This window comes from Cygnus atratus, chromosome 8 (genome assembly GCF_013377495.2).
Source record: "Cygnus atratus isolate AKBS03 ecotype Queensland, Australia chromosome 8, CAtr_DNAZoo_HiC_assembly, whole genome shotgun sequence".
Classification (NCBI taxonomy): domain Eukaryota; kingdom Metazoa; phylum Chordata; class Aves; order Anseriformes; family Anatidae; genus Cygnus; species Cygnus atratus.
Genome location: NC_066369.1, coordinates 33,004,727 through 33,026,122, shown reverse-complemented (window position 1 = coordinate 33,026,122; position 21,396 = coordinate 33,004,727). Strand labels below are relative to the sequence as shown.

Sequence of the window (21,396 nt, the reverse complement as noted above, 5' to 3'; positions counted from 1 at the left end):
CTACGAGCAGGCCCCAAACCGCCCCCAGACGCAGACCCCAACTGTCCACAAGCAGCTCCCAACCCGCCCCCATGAACTGAAACGCCCCCCTCCCCAGATGCAGACGCCAAGCCCCGCCAGAGGCAGGCCCTAAGGGTGTGCAAGCAGCTCCCACCCCCCCCCCAGAGGCAGGCCCCAAAGCCCCACAGAGGGAAGCCCCTAGCATCTACAAGTAACTCACAACCCCTCCCCCCAGACACAGGTCCCAAAAGTGTACAAGCAGCTCCCAACTCCCCCAACGTGGGCACCTACAGTAGACAAGCACCACTCACCTCCCCCCAGCTGCAGACCCCAAAGGTGTACAAGCAGCTACAAACCTTGCCCAAGGCAGGACCCTACTGTGTACAAGCAGCTCCCAACCCCCTCCAGATGGAGATCCCTACATTGCACAAGCAGCTCCCAACCCCCCCCAGATGCAAGCCCCAAAGGTGTACAAGCAGCTCCACACCCCCCCCAGACACTGGCCCCAACCCTCCCCCCAAGACACAGGCCCCAGAAGCCTGCACGTATGCCAAGAAAGTATTAATGCAGGTGCCAAATGCTACAGACAGGCCCAAAAGCACAGGCACAGTCCCCAGATGCTCAAGGCTGAGACGTAACTTGGCTGTCTGAATTACTGGAAAGCAGCTTTCATTCTTAGCGAGGTGTGCGCAGGCTAGACAGGATGGGGCTTCAGGCACCTCTTCACCTTGTGGAAACACATTGCCATCAGGCACTGCCATGCCAGACAAGCTTTTTCTGTTAAAACACCCTTCTCAGATGCCCTGCGGCATTCATGTGACTTGCTTTGCTCCGATTCTAAAGACTAATGTCACAGCCCACCTTGCCTGTGGCACCTGATAAACAGAAGAGAAAGCGACCATACCATTTGGAAGCCATCACTGCACAGTGCCGCTCCTTGATGCTCTGTAACCTCTTCTCAAATCCTCAGCCACTTCTGTGGAAAGCCTGCCACTGCACCTGCAAAGCAAGATGGATACCCTTCGCAGTCACCTTGCGCTACTTGGCCATCCTGCTCCAACCCCACTCACGACCAGCCTGCCCTTCTCGTGCTGCTCTTCAGGAGCGCAGCTTGGCCCCTCTGAGTCTGTGCAAGGCACCTGCGAAAGAAAAAGAAAAGCACAGGCCGCGGCAGCATCCAAAGCCACAGCACAGCTAGGACAGGTACTCTCATCTGCTCCCTTACTCTGGCCCCCTCACCTGCCCTCGAGGCAGATGCTTCCATCTGCTCTCTTAAGCCAGCTACAACACCTCTGGAATATAAACAGGACTTTAACTGTATTTTGTGTAGTTAAGTAACTGCAGTGACAACCGCAACCCTAAACTAACTGCTCCATCTGTTCATCGCTCACCTTGCCAGAGGCAGCTCTGGGTGTGACGTCCCAGGTTGTACACTGCGTTTAAGCTTTAACAAATGAAAACAGTCAGAAGATAATCATTCAGATGCCAGCATTAGCACCCATCCCTCAACAACACAAGGGACCCCATTTCTAATTTTATCGTTTCAAAACAGCAGCCCCCTTGCCTCAGCATCTGGAAAGTAGATCAAGCCAGTCACCGGGTTGCCTACCAAGTGCTTGACAGTTCCAGAAGGAGCTCTTTCCTTTGACTGGTTCCTCCTAAGGTTTATCCTCTACTGGGGTGGGGAAAGAAATAAAAATAAAAAATTCAAAACCACATATCTGCAGGCTTCAAGATTCAACAGACCTCCTCCAGCACACTGTTCAAGCACTATGCAAACAGCTGCTCGCAAGCAGCTCAGGTCTCCCCCTCCACATTTGCCAAACACCACTGAGATGACTGTGCCAGCTGCCCTTCAGTACGTGCCCAGAGGCAGACCGGACGTCTTTGCCAAAACAGTCCGGACAATGCATTAGTACACCGATGGACCGCCACATTAGCTACCATCACTAACTGCCAGGCAGGACAGCTCCAGGCCAAACACACACACACACAGGCACGCTACAAACATTACAAACAAAACACAGAACACAAGGCGCAAAATAAAATGACTCCCAGAAGGAAGCACTATGGCGACAGCAAGTCAGAGAACAGGTGCCGTGCAGCAGTCCCAAGGAGAGACTCAAATGTCACAACATGTGACTGGAAGCAACTGCCAGAACTGGGATGATGGAGGCATAAAAAGCCTGCCCTTAAGACAAGAGACCAGAAGGATGGGGAGTGCAAACCCCCATAAGAAAAATGCTTCGGAAATGAACTCCCAAGACAGAGCTCCTGATGCGACCCAGATGACTTCTGCAAGAGTGAGGATGGAAACAGGATGCCATCTGAAACTGAATATGATGCACAAGACCTGAAACAGATCTGCACTTTAGGCTGCAACTGCAAGACAAGAAGTGCTCGGATCAGACCCATGATGACAAAACAAGCATTTAGGACCTTTGGCGCTGCTACCAAGTTGCCAGTCTAGTCAGTCCAGTGCAAGAAGCAAAGAGGATATCAAGACCCAAGGAGCGCATAACACAGAACACACGCTGCAGAAGCAGCACTACAAGACAGATGGACAGATAGGAACTGTCCTGCCTGGCACATACACTCACACTACAAAATACCCCCTGCTCCTTCTATTAGCCTGGTGACCCAGCCTCAAGCAGCCTGAAGGTGACCCAGCCTGAACCACCCTCACAGTGGCACCAAGTATATTCAGCCAGCTGGCTCCATGCTGCTCTTCTGGCTCCCAGCTCCCATCAGCCACTCCACACATGCAAATACCAGGTGCCCCTCAACTTAGCTCTCAGATTGCTGGATGGTAAATTCCCTCCACCTCAAGAAATGCACAGCCACTGGGAGACATCTTAGCCCATTGCCAGGCTTATCATCATCTGCAAAAACAGCGTACCAGCATTCACTAGCACACCGGCCCTGATGCCCACCTCCTCCGCAATGCTGACTATCACTGAAGCAACATACGGTTGTGCTCACCCATTCCTCTCTGAGTCCAAGCTCCAACAGTACAGCCAGTATCACCCACACCACCTGGGAAAACAAAGGGATAAAATGATCGTTGTGTTCTCAAGTAATCACCTGCCACACTGCTCCTCTATCCCACCCAGCTTCACCTCAGACCCTCAGCAGATTCTGAGGAAGGCCTGCCACAGCACCTACTGAAACAGAGGGGAAACACTTCAAAGACTTGCCTTAGGGGTCATTGCTTAGGGACACTGACTGGGGCTGACGACCCTCTCGCCTTTTCTCAGCACTCCACGATGTGGGAATTCACCTCTCCAAGACTGCAGGAAGCACCCACAAAAGAAAAAAAAAAAAAGAAAAGGCAGATCCTCAGGCACCTCACAGGCACAGCCTACCTGCTGCAATACCTCTCTTTCGCTAGCTCTTTTTCTTCAGCTGCTCACATGCTCCAACTCGGCCGGGGCGGTACCACACAGCAGCGGGGCAGGCCAGGGCAGCACCATGCAGAGAGCCACCCACATCCGCCCCCCCCAAACCAGAAACATTAGTCCAAAACCACAGAACCGGGACCCCAAACCACATGGAGCCAGGCTCCCAAACCGTACGTGAACATACACAAGCCCAAGACTGAGGGCCATGATGGCCGCCATCAAGAAATGTAGACTACATCAAGCTCTGGAGAGAGATCAGCCTTTTAAAGTCCCAATGAAAGACAAGAAACACTTCATTACTAGTCCCGTGCCAACCAGACAATACATTAAGACCCATGATATGGTGCTCAGCAAGCACTGCAGAAGCCAAGAACTATGGGAACAAGACCTGATAAATGGATACTATAGTACACAGAAACAAACATACACCATAGAACACATGCTGGAACTGCCCTGCCTGGCACACACTAGGCTGAAAAGGATGAACCCAGGGCCTCTTCACACAGTTGTTACTGGATTCTGTTCCTCTGCTGCACTGATTTAAAAGCCATCCCCATGCACATATCACACAAGACACCAAGGTACAACCCCACCCAAGACACAGACGGGGCATTTCGGGCCAAACTTAGCTTTAGGGACTGCTGGAAAGCAGGCTTCATCCTCAAGGCACATGCAGGCTAGATGACATGGGGCTCCAGGCACCTCTTCACCTGCGGAAACACACTGCAATCAGACACTGCCATGCCAGACAAACTTTTCCTGTTAAAACACCCTTCTCAGATGCCCTGCGGCATGCAAGTCATCTCCTTTGCTCCAATTCTAAAGACCATGTTATAGCCCACCTTGCCTGTGGCACCTGATGAACAGAAGAGAAAGCGAACCGCAGCGCTTGGAAACCATCCCTGCACGTGCTGCTCCTTGTCACTCTCTGGTCTCATCTCAAGTCCTCAGCCACTTGTGTGGAAAGCCTGCCATGGCACCTGCAAAGCAAGACAGAGACCCTTCAGAGTCACCTCACGCTACTTGGCCATTCCGCTCCAACCCAGCTCATGATGAGCCACCCTACTTACGCAGCTCTTCAGAATGCAGTTTGCTCCTTTGAACCTCTGCGAGACACCTGTCAAAGAGGAAGAAAAGCATAGGCCGAGGCAGCATCCAAAGCCACAGCACAGCTAGGACAGTTACTCTCATCTGCTGCCTTACCTCCACCCGCTTACCTACCCCGAGGCAGATGCTTCCATCTACCCTCTTAAGCCAGCTACAACACCTCTAAAACAGAAAAGAGGGGAAACTTAGAGTGACAGTGAGAACCGCAACCCAACTATAAGATAAGTGCTCCATCTGTTCATCGCTCACCTTGCCAAAGGCAGCTCTGGGTGTGACGTCCCAGGTTGTACACTGCGTTTAAGCTTTAACAAATGAAAACAGTCAGAAGATAATCATTCAGATGCCAGCATTAGCACCCATCCCTCAACAACACAAGGGACCCCATTGCCAATGTTACCATTTCAAAACAGCAGACAACTTGCCTCGGCACCTCAGAAGTAGACCAAGCCACTCACCGAGCTGCCAAACGAGAGCTTGACAGCTCCAGAAGGAGCTCTTTCCTTTGACCGGTTCCTTGTACAGTTTATCTAGGAGTGGAGAAAAAAAAAAAAAAAACGCTCCACATCTGCGAGCCTTCAAGATTCAACGACAGACCTCTCCTCTAGCACTATTCAAGCACTATGCAAACAGCTGCTCGCAAGCAGCTCAGGTCTCCCCCTCCACATTTGCCAAACACCACTGAGATGACTGTGCCAGCTGCCCTTCAGTACGTGCCCAGGGCAGACCGGATGTCTTTGCCAAAACAGTCCGGACAATGCATTAGTACACCGATGGACCGCCACATTAGCTACCATCACTAACTGCCAGGCAGGACAGCTCCAGGCCAAACACACACACACAGGCACGCTACAAACATTACGAACAAAACACAGAACACAAGGCGCAAAAAAAAAAAAAAAAAAAAAAAAGACTCCCAGAGGGAAGCCCTACAGCGACAGCAAGTCAGAACAGGTGCTCTGCAGCAGACCCAAGGAGAGACTCAAATGTCACAACATGTGACTGGAAGCAACTGCCAGAACTGGGATGATGGAGGCATAAAAAGCCTGCCTTTAAGACAAGAGACCAGAAGGATGGGGAGTGCAAACCCCATAAGAAAAATGCTTCGGAAATGAACTCCCAAGACAGAGCTCCTGATGCGACAGATGACTTCTGCAAGAGTGAGGATGGAAACAGATGCGATCTGAAACTGAATATGATGCACAAGACCTGAAACACATCTGCGCTTTAAGCTGCGACTGCCAGTCAAGAAGCGCTCAAATCAGCCCTACGATGATGAAACAAGCATTTAGGACCTTTGGTGTGGCTAGCAAGTTGCCCATCTAATCTGTCCAGTGGAAGAAGGCAATGAGGATATCAAGACCTGAGGAGCGCGTAACATATCATGATCACATCAAGAAACATTTGATACAAAAAAAATTACATGCACAGAAGAAATGATCTCTTTAGGCTCCCACTGCAAGACAAGAAATGCTCAGCTTCCAACTGAGCATCAACATTATTCCAGTGAGGTCAAGGGTTCAACGCCCTCAAGATGGCTTCCCCAGGGCCTGCCAAGCACCAAGAGCAACAGCACAGCACAGACAACACAGAACAGAGACACCAAGCTGGAACTGCCCTGCCTGGCACATGCTCAAGCTGTACCTGACAGAATCCCACCCCCCCACACACTCTGTCTGACCGTGATCAATCCTAAAAGGCCCCATCCACTGCAATGACTTAAAAGCACAGACCCTCGCCCTATGTGTGCATTCAAAACCCAAAAGCAAACATAGCACTTGCCCCCCAACTTAGCTTGGGAATGATGGGAGGCAGGTTCCATCCTTATCAAGGAACACAAAGGCTAGCCAGGACATTGCTTCCGGCATAAGGCTCCTCTTCACCTGCAGAAATAAAGTGCCATCAGGCACTGGCACACCAGCCAAACTTCTTCCAGTGAAACACCCACCTCAAAAACAAAACAGTAGTCCACTGACCTGCTCTGCTATTGAAGTCAGACAGACAAACTCTAGACAACTGCCCGCCTTCCCCTGCCAACCACCCCCAAACACACAGTATTTGCCCCTAGACTTAATTCTCAGGGGTCTGAATCCATCCTCAAGGTGGACCACAGAGGCCAACTAGGATGTTCCCAGTATCTTCTTCGTCCCCGGAAAAAAGGACTCACCCAGAGGTGGGACAAATAGACTACCAAACCAAAACCAATGCCCTTTTTCCAACTTTTCTCCACTCACCTTCCCGATCCAGGCTTAGCGCTTCCATTTACTGTGCTGAGCCAAGGTCACGTAGCTTAGACCAAGGAGAAAGAACAAACAAATGTGACAATCCACAAAACAGTCTATACCCACTCCTCTTCTTTCCTCCTTTCCCCAACAGCCAAGAAGCCCCAGACCCACATTCCCCAACCCCGTACCACCGCTTCACTCACCTAACATACCAATTTGATGCATCACGCTCCCAGCTCCTCTTGCGCTCCGAGCATCTCCAGCATTTCACGAACTGGAACCGCTGACGCCTGGCGCGCCACAGGAACGTGGCAGGAGATGTACTCTGCTGTTGCAAGGTGCTTCCAAAGCCTGCCCAACAGGCAAAGCACATTAACACAATCCACTGACCAACTCAGGGCTCACACTGCCGTCCACTCACCCTCGTGCCTCATTCAAGTGTCCATGCCCATGCCCTGGGCTACAAGAAGGTCATATCCGTGATGGACAAGCAAACAGTACAGCTCCTTGCAGAGGACTCAAACACAGAGACGAGAGCCAGAAAAATAAAAAACCACCCTCAGGTCCACAAATGCCAAAAGGCCATGAATGCACAGCAGCCCCAACAGGGGTAATCACACACTTATCCTCTACAGATGAAAAAGGTGACCCTGCTCAGTCTCTCCGTAATACTGCGCTTATGCGGTCAAGCCCCTTGCGATGCGTACTGAAGCTCTTTGTGAAGCCTCTGGACAGTTACGCAAATGGCTTGATATATCTAGAGATTAAAAGATAACTCAAATAAAAAGGAAGCATACCCCACCCATTTCCCAAAAACAAGTTAGCCGGCAACACCTCCTAAGCACACCTCTATTACATGAATTCCAAGCACTTAATATCTAGAAGGCTGCAAGGTCTAAAGACTCTACAGCCAGCCAAACCGCAGGCAAAAGCTCCAAAAATAGAACAAACTGTCCCTAACCCTGAAAAAGACTACACCTTACACGCCTACTGCTGTGTTTTCAGATACATGCTTATACAGGGAGCTTCGATGATACTTACCTCCTAAACCCTGCTCCATCACTTTGCCACCAACGTTATAACTTTGATAATATTTGCCTTAATTCTGCAAAAATCATAAGGGAACCCTGAACCACAAAGCAAACACACAAAGTAACATCGCCATCCTATCCATAAACATGCTGTAACAATTACTCACCTGAAGAAGAGCTACATGCAATACAGGCACCTATTACTAGATTGGTTTACTCTAACAGATCCTATTAGTTGTTAGGTCACAAAGATGGGCTTACCGCTCTCTACTTGGAAACCCATCAGTCCATAGACTCTGACCCACCTAAAGACCCCTGCAACTGACTGAAGGAAAACCAAAGCACTTACCCCAAAGTGCACCCCAGGCAGAATGAGCTCTCTGATGGCATGCCTGGGGCTCATATACCATTTGGCCCTGCCCAGCACCCAAACCCAATCACCTGGGAAAGGTGAAAAGGAGGGGCAAGCACAAGAAAGTAGAAAGAGGAGAAGCAGCAGCTGTGGTTTATTTATTTTTTGCTTCAGCTTTGAATATTTAAAGCTTTTCTCCTCTACAACACCTGCCTCAGGAACCAAACAGCATTCAAGTGACCTGCTTTGCTCCTATTCTAAAGACTATCACAGCCCACCCTGCCTGTGGCACCTGATAAACAGAAGAGAAAGCAACCACTGCAGCAAAAGCCACAGCACCCTTAGGACAGTTACTCTCATCTGCTCCTTTACCTCAGCTGCTTACCTACCCCACATGGCAGATGCTTCCACCCGTTCTCTGAAGCCACCTATAGCACCTCTAAAAGCGAAACTGGAATTTTACTCTAGTTGATGTAGTAAAATAACTGCAGTCACAGCCACAGCCAAAAATAACAGCTACCTCTGTTCACTCACCAGAGTCACTCCAGAGATAGCTCGGGTCTTGATGTCCTGTACTGCACACTGCGTTTCAGCCTGAACAAAGGAAAACACAACAGTCAGAAGATAAATGTTCAGCTGCCAGCATTAGCACCCCTCCCTCAACAACATACGTGACCCCATATTTAATGTTATCATTTCAAAACAGCAGTCCACTTGCCTCTGTACCTGGAAGTTAGATCCAAGCTCGAAAGGAACAGCCAGCATCACCCATGCCACCTGGGAATACTAAAGGACAAAATGACCACTGTGCTTGCAAGCGACCACCTGCCACACTGCTCCTCTGTCCCAAACAGCCTCACCTCAGACCCTCAGAGGGAAACACCTGAATGTCCTTCCCTTCGCTTCGGATAAGGGACGACTAAGCTGACAACACCCTCACCTTCCCTCACTGCTCCGTGACACGGGGATTTCCCTGTCCAAGGCTGCACTAGGCACCTTCAGAGACAAGAGAAAAAGCACACCCTGAGGCACCTCATAAGCACAGCGTACCTGCTGCAATACCTCTCTCTTCCCAGCTCCTTTACCTCAGCTGCTCGTTAGCTCGATCTGAGATGCCGAAAGCTGCCCGGGCGGCGCCGCGCCGAAAGCTGCCCGGGCGGCGCCGCGCCGAAAGCTGCCCGGGCGGCGCCGCGCCGAAAGCTGCCCGGGCGGCGCCGCGCCGAAAGCTGCCCGGGCGGCGCCGCGCCGAAAGCTGCCCGGGCGGCGCCGCGCCGAAAGCTGCCCGGGCGGCGCCGCGCCGAAAGCTGCCCGGGCGGCGCCGCGCCGAAAGCTGCCCGGGCGGCGCCGCGCCGAAAGCTGCCCGGGCGGCGCCGCGCCGAAAGCTGCCCGGGCGGCGCCGCGCCGAAAGCTGCCCGGGCGGCGCCGCGCCGAAAGCTGCCCGGGCGGCGCCGCGCCGAAAGCTGCCCGGGCGGCGCCGCGCCGAAAGCTGCCCGGGCGGCGCCGCGCCGAAAGCTGCCCGGGCGGCGCCGCGCCGAAAGCTGCCCGGGCGGCGCCGCGCCGAAAGCTGCCCGGGCGGCGCCGCGCCGAAAGCTGCCCGGGCGGCGCCGCGCCGACCGAAAGCTGCCCGGGCGGCGCCGCGCCGAAAGCTGCCCGGGCGGCGCCGCGCCGAAAGCTGCCCGGGCGGCGCCGCGCCGAAAGCTGCCCGGGCGGCGCCGCGCCGAAAGCTGCCCGGGCGGCGCCGCGCCGAAAGCTGCCCGGGCGGCGCCGCGCCGAAAGCTGCCCGGGCGGCGCCGCGCCGAAAGCTGCCCGGGCGGCGCCGCGCCGAAAGCTGCCCGGGCGGCGCCGCGCCGAAAGCTGCCCGGGCGGCGCCGCGCCGAAAGCTGCCCGGGCGGCGCCGCGCCGAAAGCTGCCCGGGCGGCGCCGCGCCGAAAGCTGCCCGGGCGGCGCCGCGCCGAAAGCTGCCCGGGCGGCGCCGCGCCGAAAGCTGCCCGGGCGGCGCCGCGCCGAAAGCTGCCCGGGCGGCGCCGCGCCGAAAGCTGCCCGGGCGGCGCCGCGCCGAAAGCTGCCCGGGCGGCGCCGCGCCGAAAGCTGCCCGGGCGGCGCCGCGCGCGCCGAAAGCTGCCCGGGCGGCGCCGCGCCGAAAGCTGCCCGGGCGGCGCCGCGCCGAAAGCTGCCCGGGCGGCGCCGCGCCGAAAGCTGCCCGGGCGGCGCCGCGCCGAAAGCTGCCCGGGCGGCGCCGCGCCGAAAGCTGCCCGGGCGGCGCCGCGCCGAAAGCTGCCCGGGCGGCGCCGCGCCGAAAGCTGCCCGGGCGGCGCCGCGCCGAAAGCTGCCCGGGCGGCGCCGCGCCGAAAGCTGCCCGGGCGGCGCCGCGCCGAAAGCTGCCCGGGCGGCGCCGCGCCGAAAGCTGCCCGGGCGGCGCCGCGCCGAAAGCTGCCCGGGCGGCGCCGCGCCGAAAGCTGCCCGGGCGGCGCCGCGCCGAAAGCTGCCCGGGCGGCGCCGCGCCGAAAGCTGCCCGGGCGGCGCCGCGCCGAAAGCTGCCCGGGCGGCGCCGCGCCGAAAGCTGCCCGGGCGGCGCCGCGCCGAAAGCTGCCCGGGCGGCGCCGCGCCGAAAGCTGCCCGGGCGGCGCCGCGCCGAAAGCTGCCCGGGCGGCGCCGCGCCGAAAGCTGCCCGGGCGGCGCCGCGCCGAAAGCTGCCCGGGCGGCGCCGCGCCGAAAGCTGCCCGGGCGGCGCCGCGCCGAAAGCTGCCCGGGCGGCGCCGCGCCGAAAGCTGCCCGGGCGGCGCCGCGCCGAAAGCTGCCCGGGCGGCGCCGCGCCGAAAGCTGCCCGGGCGGCGCCGCGCCGAAAGCTGCCCGGGCGGCGCCGCGCCGAAAGCTGCCCGGGCGGCGCCGCGCCAAATCACACTTACACTTTAGAGATGAAAGGGGTAACTCTGACACGACCCTCCTCAGTCTCTTGGTAATACTGCGCCTATGTGGTCAAGCCTCTTGTAGTGTGTAATCAAGCTCGTTTTAGTCCTCTGGAGAGTTACACAAGTGGCTTGATACATCTAGAGATTCAAATATAACCCAAAAACACAAGTGTATCCCACCATCCCAAAAACAAGGGGGAGCCAGCAACCTCTGCTAAATATCCCTCTAGTAAGTGATTTCCAAGCACTTAAAATCTAGAAATCCATAGACTCCAACCTGCCCAAAGAACCCTGCCACTGACTGAAGGAAAAACAAAGAACTTACCCCAAAGAGCAGCCCAGGCAGAATGAACTCTCTAATGGCATACCTGGGGCTCATATACCATTTGGCCCCGCCCAGCACCCAAACCCAATCACCTGGGAAAGGGGAGGGGCAAAGCACAAGAAAGTAGAAAGAGAGCAGGAGCAGCAGCAGCTGCGGGTTTTTTTTTGTTTGTTTTTTTAATCTGGTTTAGCTCAACAGCATGCAGACTGCAGACAAGAGAACTGGGGTGTTTCTAGAAGCAACAATCCCCATGCTTTTGCTGCAGCTTTGAATATTGAAAGGACAATATCACCAAGCAAGCAACTGAAATTCTTTCAGCTGGAATTAGCTCAAACCTTTCTTTACAAAGAAAGAAAAATCTAGGAGCATAAGATTAACACGCCCCCCCAAAAAAAAATTCCATGTAATAACATCACTCGCAGGAAAAATCACGTACTTGAGTAGGCTATCCTGAAAACCAAAAGGCTATGCTGATGGGTCAAAACACACTACAGGACACTGCAGCCTGGCCCTCTGCTGCACCGACTTAAAACCCATCCCTACACTCACCAAGGTGCAACCCCAACCCAAACACAGACACAGCATTTCAGCCTCAACACAGTTTTGGGAACTGCTGGAAAGCAGGCTTCATCCTCCGTGAGGCGTACTCAGGCTCCACAGCATGGGGCTTCAGGCACCTCTTCACCTACTGAAGAAGACCACCATCAGGAACTGCCATGCCAGACAACCTTTTTCCTCTACAACACCTGTCTCAGGAACCAAACAGCATTCAAGTGACCTGCTTTGCTCCTGTTCTGAAGACTATCACAGCCCACCTTGCCTGTGGCACCTGATAAACAGAAGAGAAAGCAACCACAGCAGCAAAAGCCACGCACCCTTAGGACAGTTACTCTCATCTGCTCCTTTACCTCAGCTGCTTACCTACCCCACATGGCAGATGCTTCCACCCATTCTCTGAAGCCACCTATAGCACCTCTAAAAGAGAAACTAGAATTTTACTCTATTTCATGTAGTAAAATAACTGTAGTGATGGGCACGAAAATGTGCCCTGGCGGCAGCAATCACAGACTTACCCTTTACAGATGAAAAAGGTGACCCTTGCTCAGTCTCTTGGTAATACTACCGTGCTTATGCAGTCGAGGAACCGTACCCCACCATTTCTCAAAAACAAGTTAGCCGGCAACACCTCCTAAGCACACCTCTATTACGTGAATTCCAAGCACTTAAAGTCTAGAAGGCTGCAAGGTCTAAAGACTCTACAGCCAGCCAAACCACAGGCAAAAGCTCCAAAAATAGAACAAACTGTCCCTAACCCTGAAAAAGACTACACCTTACACGCCTACTGCTGCTGTTTTCAGATACATGCTTATAGGGAGCTTCGATGATACTTATCTCCTAAACCCTGCTCCATCACTTTGCCACCAACGTTATAACTTTGATAATATTTGCCTTAATTCTGCAAAAATCATAAGGGACCCCGAACCACAAAGCAAACACACAAAGTAACATTGCCATCCTATCCATAAACATGCTGTAACAATTACTCACCTGAAGAAGAGCTGCATGCAATGCAGGCACCTATTACTAGATTGGTTTACTCTAACAGATCCTATTAGTTGTTACCTCACAAAGATGTGCGTACCGGTCTCTACTTGGAAACCCATCAGTCCATAGACTCTTAACCACCTAAAGACCCCTGCAACTGACTGAAGGAAAACCAAAGCACTTACCCCAAAGTGCACCCCAGGCAGAATGAGCTCTCTGATTGGGATGCCGGCAACTCATATACCATTGCACCCCACCCAGCACCCCACCCCAATCACATGGGAAATGGGAGGGGCCAGTGCATGACAAGAGGTAAAGAGAGCAAGAACAGCAGCCCTGTTTTTGGTGTGGTTTAGGTCAACAGCGTGCAGAGTACAGCACAGGCAACCAGGCTGTTTCTCTTGAAAGACCTGCCTTAGCTTTGGTGAAGGAAACTGATCGGGCTGACAGCCCTCTCACCTTTTTGCACCACTCCACAACATGGGGAATTCACCTCTCCAAGGCTGCACTATGGAAGGGCAGAAACAAGACGAAAAGCACACCCTGAGGCACCTCATAACCACAGCCTACCTACTGCAATACCTATACCTATCTTCCCAGCTGCTTTACCTCTGCTGCTCTCCATCTCCAAATCACATTCTTTTAACTGCCACACAGAGTGGCAGTCCTCCAGGTGCCACAGAGCAGCACCCTAATTTTTTTAGATTTTTAATAATTTTTTTTTTAATTTCTTATTTTCAAAATAGCAGTCCGCTTCCCTCTGATGATGGACAGTAGGTCAAGCCAGTCACCGAGTTGCCAAAGCAGAGCTTCACGGTTCCAGAAGCGCTCTTTCCTTTGACCTATTCCTTATAAGCGTTATCTACCACTGGCAAAAGCAACAGACTGCAAACAGGCACTGCCAGCATTTGACAAAATTCATGTTTTTTATTTTATCATTTCAAAAGAGCAGTCCATTTGCCTCTACATCTGAGAAGTAGATCAAATCAGTCACCGAGTTGCCGAACAAGAACTTGACAGTTGCTGTTTCCTTTGACCGATTCCTCCTAAGGTTTACCTACTGCTGGGAAAAAAAGAAAAAAGACTCTGTGCCAGCTGCCCTTGAGTACTCGCCCAGAGCTTGAGTATTCGCCCAGAGACAGACCAGATGTCTTTCCCAAAAGAGTCAGGACAAGGTATTATTGCACTGATGAACCACCACGTTAGCTACCATCACTAATTGTCAGGCAGGACAGCTCCAGGCCAAACACACACATAAAAAGGCACGCTACAAACATCGTGACCAAAACATGGGAAAAGAATTACTTATACTATAAGAATTACTCACTGAAGAAGAGCTGCATGCAATAAAGGCATCTACTACTATATAGATTCAGTTTACTTTAAATGATCCTACTAGATGTTACTTTCAATAGATGTACTTATCTCTTTCAACTTAGAAACGCATCAACCCCTAGACTCTGACGCACCTTAAAAAAAAAAAAAAACTGCAACTGACTGAAGGAAAAACAAAGCACTTACCCCAAAGAGCAGCTCAGGCAGAATGAGCTCTCTGACAGGACACCTGCGGCTCATATACCATTAGGCCCCACCCGGCACCCTGCCCCAATCACCTGGGAAAGAGGAGGGGCAAAGCACAGGAAGGGATAAAGAGAGCAGCAGCTGCGTTTTTTATTTGGCTTAGCTCAACAGTGTGTGGAGTGTTACTAGAGGCAACAATTCCTGTGCTTTTGCTTCAGTCCTGATTATTGAAACGACAATATGACCAAGTAGGTAACTAAAACTGTTTTTGACTGTAATTAGCTGAAACCTTTCTTTACATAGGTTAGAAATAATCTAGGAGTGTAACAGATTACAAACCATAAAAATACAATTCAATGTAGTAAAATAACTCACCAGAGAAGTAACCTACCTTAGTAGACTATCTGAAAAACAAAAGGCTATGCAGATGGGTTCAAAAAAGCCAACCCAATCGAGATCTGAAAAGGGTACAGACATTCTCAAAAGGAGCAGGGAAAAAATAATGGCACAGAACAAGCCGGAAAGAATGCTGAGCAGATTTAAAAGATCTGTAAGACCTCAGGAGGGACCTGAGCAGAGCACGTAGGTCTTTGGAAAGCGGGGGGAGGGAGGACGGGTTAGCCAGGGACTAGGAATACTAAGTAGAGGAGAAAATGAGTGTTGTGAGCCTGAAGTGTGTACAAGCATCATAAAGAGGGCTCCTGAGAGGAGGGGAAAACAAAGGGAAAGCTGCTTACCTCTGAGAAGTCGTCCTTGATCTTTGTGCCACGGACATTTGTCTTGCGTGCTCGGCTCACGAGTTTAGTTTAGGGGTCCCCATACGTTGAAGGCTTACCTCTGAGAAGTCCTACATGGCTCCACCTGCGTTACTGATTTTTTTTGCCAGCAGGTGGTGGCAGAAAATCCTGAGAAGACACAGCTTCCCAAACCGTTTTCTCAATAATGGAAGCAGTGCGAACCACGTGGAAAACCACAAGTGGAAAACCACAAGTGCAGCAGAGAAATGCACCCCACGTCGTCTAGGGGAGGAAATAACTGCCCTGAGCAACGTGCCCTTCCCAGGGTGAACCCAACGTGCCCAAGGCCTTGGGGGGCGGGCAGAAAAGGAACCCGAGACTCTTAGTATGTCTCCTGAGAATCGCAGCTTACAGTTACTCCATGTCTTCTGGTCTTGCAGGATGAGGCAGAGGTCTAATTAATTCCTTCTCCATCTCTCTGGAAAGAGCTTTTCTCCTGTCTGTGACAAAGGAGAAAAATGTTATGATCGTGGGAGTCATCATACAAAGCCACACTCTGTGAATTCACTATTACAGTTAAGATCGTTTTTAATCAAAAACACCTCGGCTGCAAACTGCAAACTCGGCTACCACTGCAAACATAGCGCTGCACAAAAATTCAACTCAAGATAGAGGAAAGGGCGAGCTAAAAGGACGAATGACGTGACCAAAGGCAACTGCAACAACCATCTGGTAGATGGTTGTCCACAGCCCTCAGATTTCATGGTCGTCTTTCCTGAAGAATGAATCCTGGAAGAACAGAAAAGATACACAACGTGTCCACAACAACTTTTGAGGAGACTACTGAAAAGAAAAACAAAAAAATAGAAACAGCAAGCGGCTAGTACGTCAGTTTTGTTAACAGAGTAACATTAACATACTAGAAATTTCCACGTTCTACGTAGCCCCAAGGTGGTGCTGGGTACATCCACTGATATTAATGGGGTGGCACAATGTAAGAGATAGTTAATAGACAAGGTACACCTGAGGTGCACAGATTGCATATTCCAGGTCAGGTGACAAAAAAGGCACAGCTTGGCACCCAGTTTGGATCAACTTGCGTATGAGTCTGCTGATATGTGAGTATATACTGCAAGCAGAAAAGTCTTTTACTCCACAGACTCAGTTTCATTTATATATATACATACATATACGTATGGGTATGTATCTCTCTCTCTCTATATATATATATATAAACAAACAAACATTGGGAACTTTATAACCCCTTGAGTAACAATCATTAGCTATGCCTACGCTGAAAGCCAGGACTATGCCTAAGTGATTAAGTAAACACGGAGCCTTATCTGTGAAATGCTGAAAATGCCCCATAACCACTGGGGGGCTTATGCACGGTGTACATAATTTTTGCGCAAACGTGCATCTTAATACACAAAGAGGAGGGGCGAGGCGGACAAAGGTTTTAGGGACGCGTCAAGACCAGAACAGCCACTGGGCAATCGCTCAGACGTGCAAAGCTCAGCTAAAACTCGCACAAATCCACCGAGGGAAGGAAGGCTACCTACTTGTCTGCTTAAAAAGCCTCTACAAAGAACGTATTACAAAATCAAAAACAAAACCATCATCCAGCAAAGCAAACGTCTGGAATACAAAGGGCTAAAGCTGACAGCTGAGGTTTGATTCTTTAGCAATGTCAAAGGTCTTCAGATCCTACCTGACTTCTCGTGGATGGTGGCGTTGCAGCACAGAAATGAGGGGAGCGGGAAGATCGCAACAGGCCAAACGCGGTGCTGGGCTCCTAAAGGAGCTGGTGGGATAGCACTGACGAGAGTGAGACAGGCTGTCAGCCTCCTCCACGAGCTGAAGAAGAGGAGCGCAAGTGTCCGAAGAAGCTGTTTCTTCTCATACTTCATTTAATACACACCGTCTTTAAATCCAAGGCATCTTCTTAGGGAACAGATAAAGAGGTAGAGTTAGCGGCTCCAGGGATGCTTCAGGATCTTATTTCTTTCTATAGTTAGCTGCTATCCATAAACCCGGACCGGTTAAAATACACAGAGTTATATTAAAAATTCTGGATAATAACAAAAGTATGGGACTTAAAAAACAAAACAAAAACACGCTTGCACGGAAGAGGTTAAATTATCTCATTCATTTCCCAATTCCCCTGCAGACTCTACGCTCAGCTCCTCTTAACTCACTTACCTATCCAAACGCAGGGCAGACGCATCAGTTCTCATCATTCTTGGTAAAAAGACGACATTTTCACGCTTGCTCTCAAATATCATCTCTTTCCAGCACGCTTTCCTGCAAGCTATGCTAATTCCTCCAGGCTTTTTAATATATGCTAGAAACTTCACTGTTTTATCTTAATGACCATCTCGGTGGGAGTCACCGACCCGCTGTCTTTGATTCTGCTGTCTTCACAAATACAAATAAAACAGTACTTCAGTGACGCTCTGTGACAAACTAGGCGACACGCGCATCGACCTCTTACATAAGGAAGGAAAGAATTTGTAGACAACATCCAGAATGTATTATTTTGTTAGATATCTCAGAGCGGTGGGGCAAAATGACAATGCTACACAAGACCGTGCCTATGCTCCCGGGATCGTACACAGTTTGCTGGAATACAACAAACAAAATAATAAAGTAAGGTCACTGTGTGGAACAAGTTCACTCACTCCATTATTATTGTGAATGACAAGACTATTTTAGTAAGCGTTCTTTTAAATCCGTAGAAAATTTTGGATTTATCTCAATTTGGCTTCATGAAAACTGAAACTTGCAGTGCAAAGATCATTTATAAAACCTTTAGCAGCTGAGCTTTTTAGGCACGGATTTGGTCACCTTCCTGGATAATATTCAGCTCTCTCCGCCTTCCCCCAACAAGAAAAAAAGCTTCAAGACCACAAACTGGGACTTCTGGGAGGTGTGACTCCATTTGTCACCTTACCTAATACACACAGTTTCTTCGCTGTGCTAAACTTTCACCATGACTGCATAATAGAGTCTCACTGCTATTGTTTCTGAGAGTTTGACAGACTTCCCCAACAAATTGGATTAAACGAGCATTTTCCGTTGTGACGGACATCAAGGCCAACGATGTCTCTTGTCGGCTGTGGAGTCCTGCTGGCACTACCACCAGCTCTCACACAACCCCATCTAGCTTTTGGGGTCTGCCCCATCCGTCCTCAGCGGTGGGAAGTTCTTCCAGAAGCAGACAGACCGTTATTTGTTCCTAGGTGGAGCTGAGGCCCTGTAAGGCTTTGCTTTTTTTCTTCCCTCACTCCCCCTTTATTTCCAAGCTTAAACTTGCATCCAGCGGCAACCTGCGCCTCCCGGTGCGCACGGCCCGGCCCCGGCTCGGGGAGAGACCAGCCGCGAACCCCGGAGCCCATGTGGCCGCCCGGCAACACAGAACTACAGCTCCCAGCATGCCTCGGGACGGAGCAGTCCATCCAACCCAGAGGGGAGTCGGCCAAGCGTACACAACCGCCGCCCCCCCCTCCCGCCCTCTCTGCGCCCGCCCCCCCCCCCGCACCGCCTCCCGCCGCTCCCCCCGACTCTCCCCCAGCCCCCCACAAGCCCCGCGCAGTGCAGACCCCGCCGCACGCCCGGTCCGGTCCGGTCCGGCGCCGCCCCCGCCCCGCACAAGGGCCGTTTCCGCAGAAGCCGCCGACCGCGTGGCGCCCCGACCGCCCGCCGCCTCGCCCCCTCCCGGCCCGGCCCCGACCACCAACCTCGTTGCTGCACTGCGCCTCGCCGGCCCGAGTCCGGTCCGGCCCGGCCCGACAGCCTCCGCCCATAGTGCCCGCAAGCCCTACACGGCACTTCCGCCCTGGGTTCCTCCGAGCCAATCACGGAGCGTTTCCGCCCTCAGCGAAGGCATGTCCGACGCCACTTCCGCCCTCAGGGTCCAGCCAATCACTGCGCCGCTTCCCTGTGGGCAGGCGACCCTGAGGTTGCCCCTGTGTTGCCTTTTTTTTTTTTTTTTTTTTTTTTAAAGAAGGCCCGGGTGTGCTCGGTCCCCTCTCACCAGGTGTATCTGCGAAGAAACATCTCAAATCATTTTCTTCACACACGATCTTCTGTGAGGCTGTTTTATTCGCAGTTCCAGTGGCGGGCGTCCTGCCAATTGGGAGCGCGTTACAGTAAGCAAAGCATCAACGTTTGTGCCCTATTCCCGACACCTGGTCACCTCCCCTGTTTCCTCATTGGCCGAGCACTACAGGGTCACAAGCTACTCGACGCTCCTCTACACCATATATGTACAATTTTACTTCTTTTTCAACCCTTTAATTTCTCCCTTCTTATTTTCTTCTTTTTCCCCTTTCTTATGTTTCAAGAACCTGTGATCTTTGTTTTACTGTTCCCACACTGCTCAACCTGTTTTTCCTCAAGCTTCTGCCTTATTTTGGAACAGTGAGGCCTTCCACTGTCCACTTACCCACGTAGCATTTCTCCTTATTATGACTACACAACTACCTTGGAATACAGAAAATTAGTTCTCTGCTGCAAAAACACAACTCAGTTTCTCACAATTCCCCCCTCCTTCTTTCCTTACTCCTACTGTTGTTTTTGCACCTCTTCACATACCGCACTCTTGAGTTTTTCCAACATTAAGGCGCAATAGTCTTCTTCAGATGTCACGGGGGATGGTAGGTGTACAATGCCATTATTTTTACAATGCCAACAAACAGTTGTTTGAGCCAATTCTGTTCAGGTAACCACGAAGTTAGTTTCTCCCAAATGTTTCTAAATGCCCAGGAACTGTCACCTTGAGCTACTCTATGTAGGATCTTCCCCCCCCCCCCCAATATACTTTTTTTTCCCCCCAAATATCAGTCAAATTCGTCCCATTTGATCTACGTATATACAGCAACAAGCATTAATTACAGTGCACGCTCCTCCTTATGAGGTTATTAATGAATCTAATACTATTTGATTCTACAGTACTATTTTTGCAAACTTACCAAGCTTATTTTCTAGTTCTTCAGTCATAGCAGAGATATTTACAATAGCTTTTTCTAATTCACCCACCCCCAACCAAGGTAAAAACCACCTTGCAAAGCTGTGAAATACTAGAGAAGTTTACTAGAGAACTATCTGGAGTCCGCTTAATCCCGCGTGTGGTCTCAAGGGGGCTTTGGCTTTGTGGGTCTTCAGTAATAGTTACATTTGGAATTACTGCCTCCAGGGTGCGAGCTCCCTTCCATCCCAGGGGCAACACCTTCCTGGCTTTATTGCCATGTAGCCTGTACCACCTCTCGCCATCCAGTTACCACCATCTCAGGCCATCCAGTTACAGGATTCTCATGTTGCATCTGGTGTGCACTACATATATTAGCATTCCTGTGGCTACCATATTTGGTACAGTATGGATTATTCCCTGTATGGATAGTTCCACACCCAGGGTCAGTACTGTCGCCCCCTGAGTTTCTATCAATGTCGTTTAAAAGGCACCTTCGATAACACGGTATATTGTAGCCAGGATTATGTGCGGGGAGTGTGAGAAACACTCCGTAGCCAGTAACTTAGGCTCAGGCGAGGAGTTCAGTGAAGCAGTAATTTATTCGCGATCGCAATGGCACACGTCCCACAAGCAGGAGCGCGCCTGCTAGTCACATAGTACGGTTTATATACTTTCTTTCTCGACGACCGGGACCCTCCCCTGTTTCACCATTGACTGGGTATTCCAGGTTCACAACCTATCCGACACTTCACAGACAATACATGGCCTTCAGTTGCCGGCCTGTTAAATTTCAAACTTCTTTTGACTTTTTCACTGTTTGAAGCGGTAATGTTTCTCCACTTACCTGACTTGACACCGTGATTTTCACCTAATTGCTCTAAGGAGTCCGGTTGTCTGCATTTTACAAGGTTGTCTGTTAAGCTTTCTTACCACCGCAAGCCTGTCTCAACGCCACATTCCTTCCCTCTAAACGATGTAACTCTGCAAAAACAACATTTTTATTCCCACAATTCCCCCCTTTTCTTCTTTATCAATTGCTGATTTTTGCAGAACTTTTCTCTAAGGTGTAATTTGGTAGATATCTTCCTCTTCTTCACCTTCTTTGCTTTCCATCTCCTCTAATATCATCACCGTATCTGAGTAAGGTGGTGGCTCCATGGTCATTCGTTTCAACAGTGCAGTTTCAATTAACCGCTGTACTAGTCCTTTTACGCAGGGGATAATGCAACAACCTATGGCTGTCAAAACTCCTGCTACTACGATCAAGGATGCAA

General features: G+C 51.2%; 3 long non-coding RNA genes across 7 annotated transcripts; all 3 read right to left on the bottom strand.

The window, feature by feature from the left end:
• Nucleotides 1–570: 570 nt before the first annotated feature.
• LOC118256953 (uncharacterized) lies at nt 571–1,692 on the bottom strand. Of its 2 annotated transcripts, none has more exons than XR_004781411.2 (3): nt 1,610–1,692; nt 905–999; nt 571–727 (listed from the first exon to the last, which is right to left on the bottom strand). It is a non-coding gene; the product is annotated as an uncharacterized LOC118256953 (long non-coding RNA). The 2 variants fall into 2 exon arrangements; XR_007708604.1 differs by lacking the exon at nt 1,610–1,692 and adding an exon at nt 1,392–1,445.
• A 4,601-nt stretch (nt 1,693–6,293) lies between these two features.
• On the bottom strand, nt 6,294–7,479 carry LOC118256954 (uncharacterized). Its single transcript, XR_004781412.2, has 4 exons — nt 7,152–7,479; nt 6,934–7,081; nt 6,740–6,794; nt 6,294–6,388 (listed from the first exon to the last, which is right to left on the bottom strand). It is a non-coding gene; the product is annotated as an uncharacterized LOC118256954 (long non-coding RNA).
• Nucleotides 7,480–13,799: 6,320 nt separating this feature from the next.
• Nucleotides 13,800–19,011, bottom strand: LOC118256993 (uncharacterized). 4 transcript variants are annotated; one of them, XR_007708602.1, is made up of 5 exons: nt 18,891–18,998; nt 17,353–17,568; nt 16,862–17,094; nt 15,563–15,650; nt 13,800–13,952 (listed from the first exon to the last, which is right to left on the bottom strand). It is a non-coding gene; the product is annotated as an uncharacterized LOC118256993 (long non-coding RNA). The 4 variants fall into 4 exon arrangements; XR_007708601.1 differs by having other exon boundaries at nt 13,800–13,955; nt 18,891–18,997; XR_007708603.1 differs by lacking the exon at nt 17,353–17,568 and having other exon boundaries at nt 13,800–13,955; nt 18,891–19,011.
• Between the last annotated feature and the right edge of the window lie 2,385 nt (nt 19,012–21,396).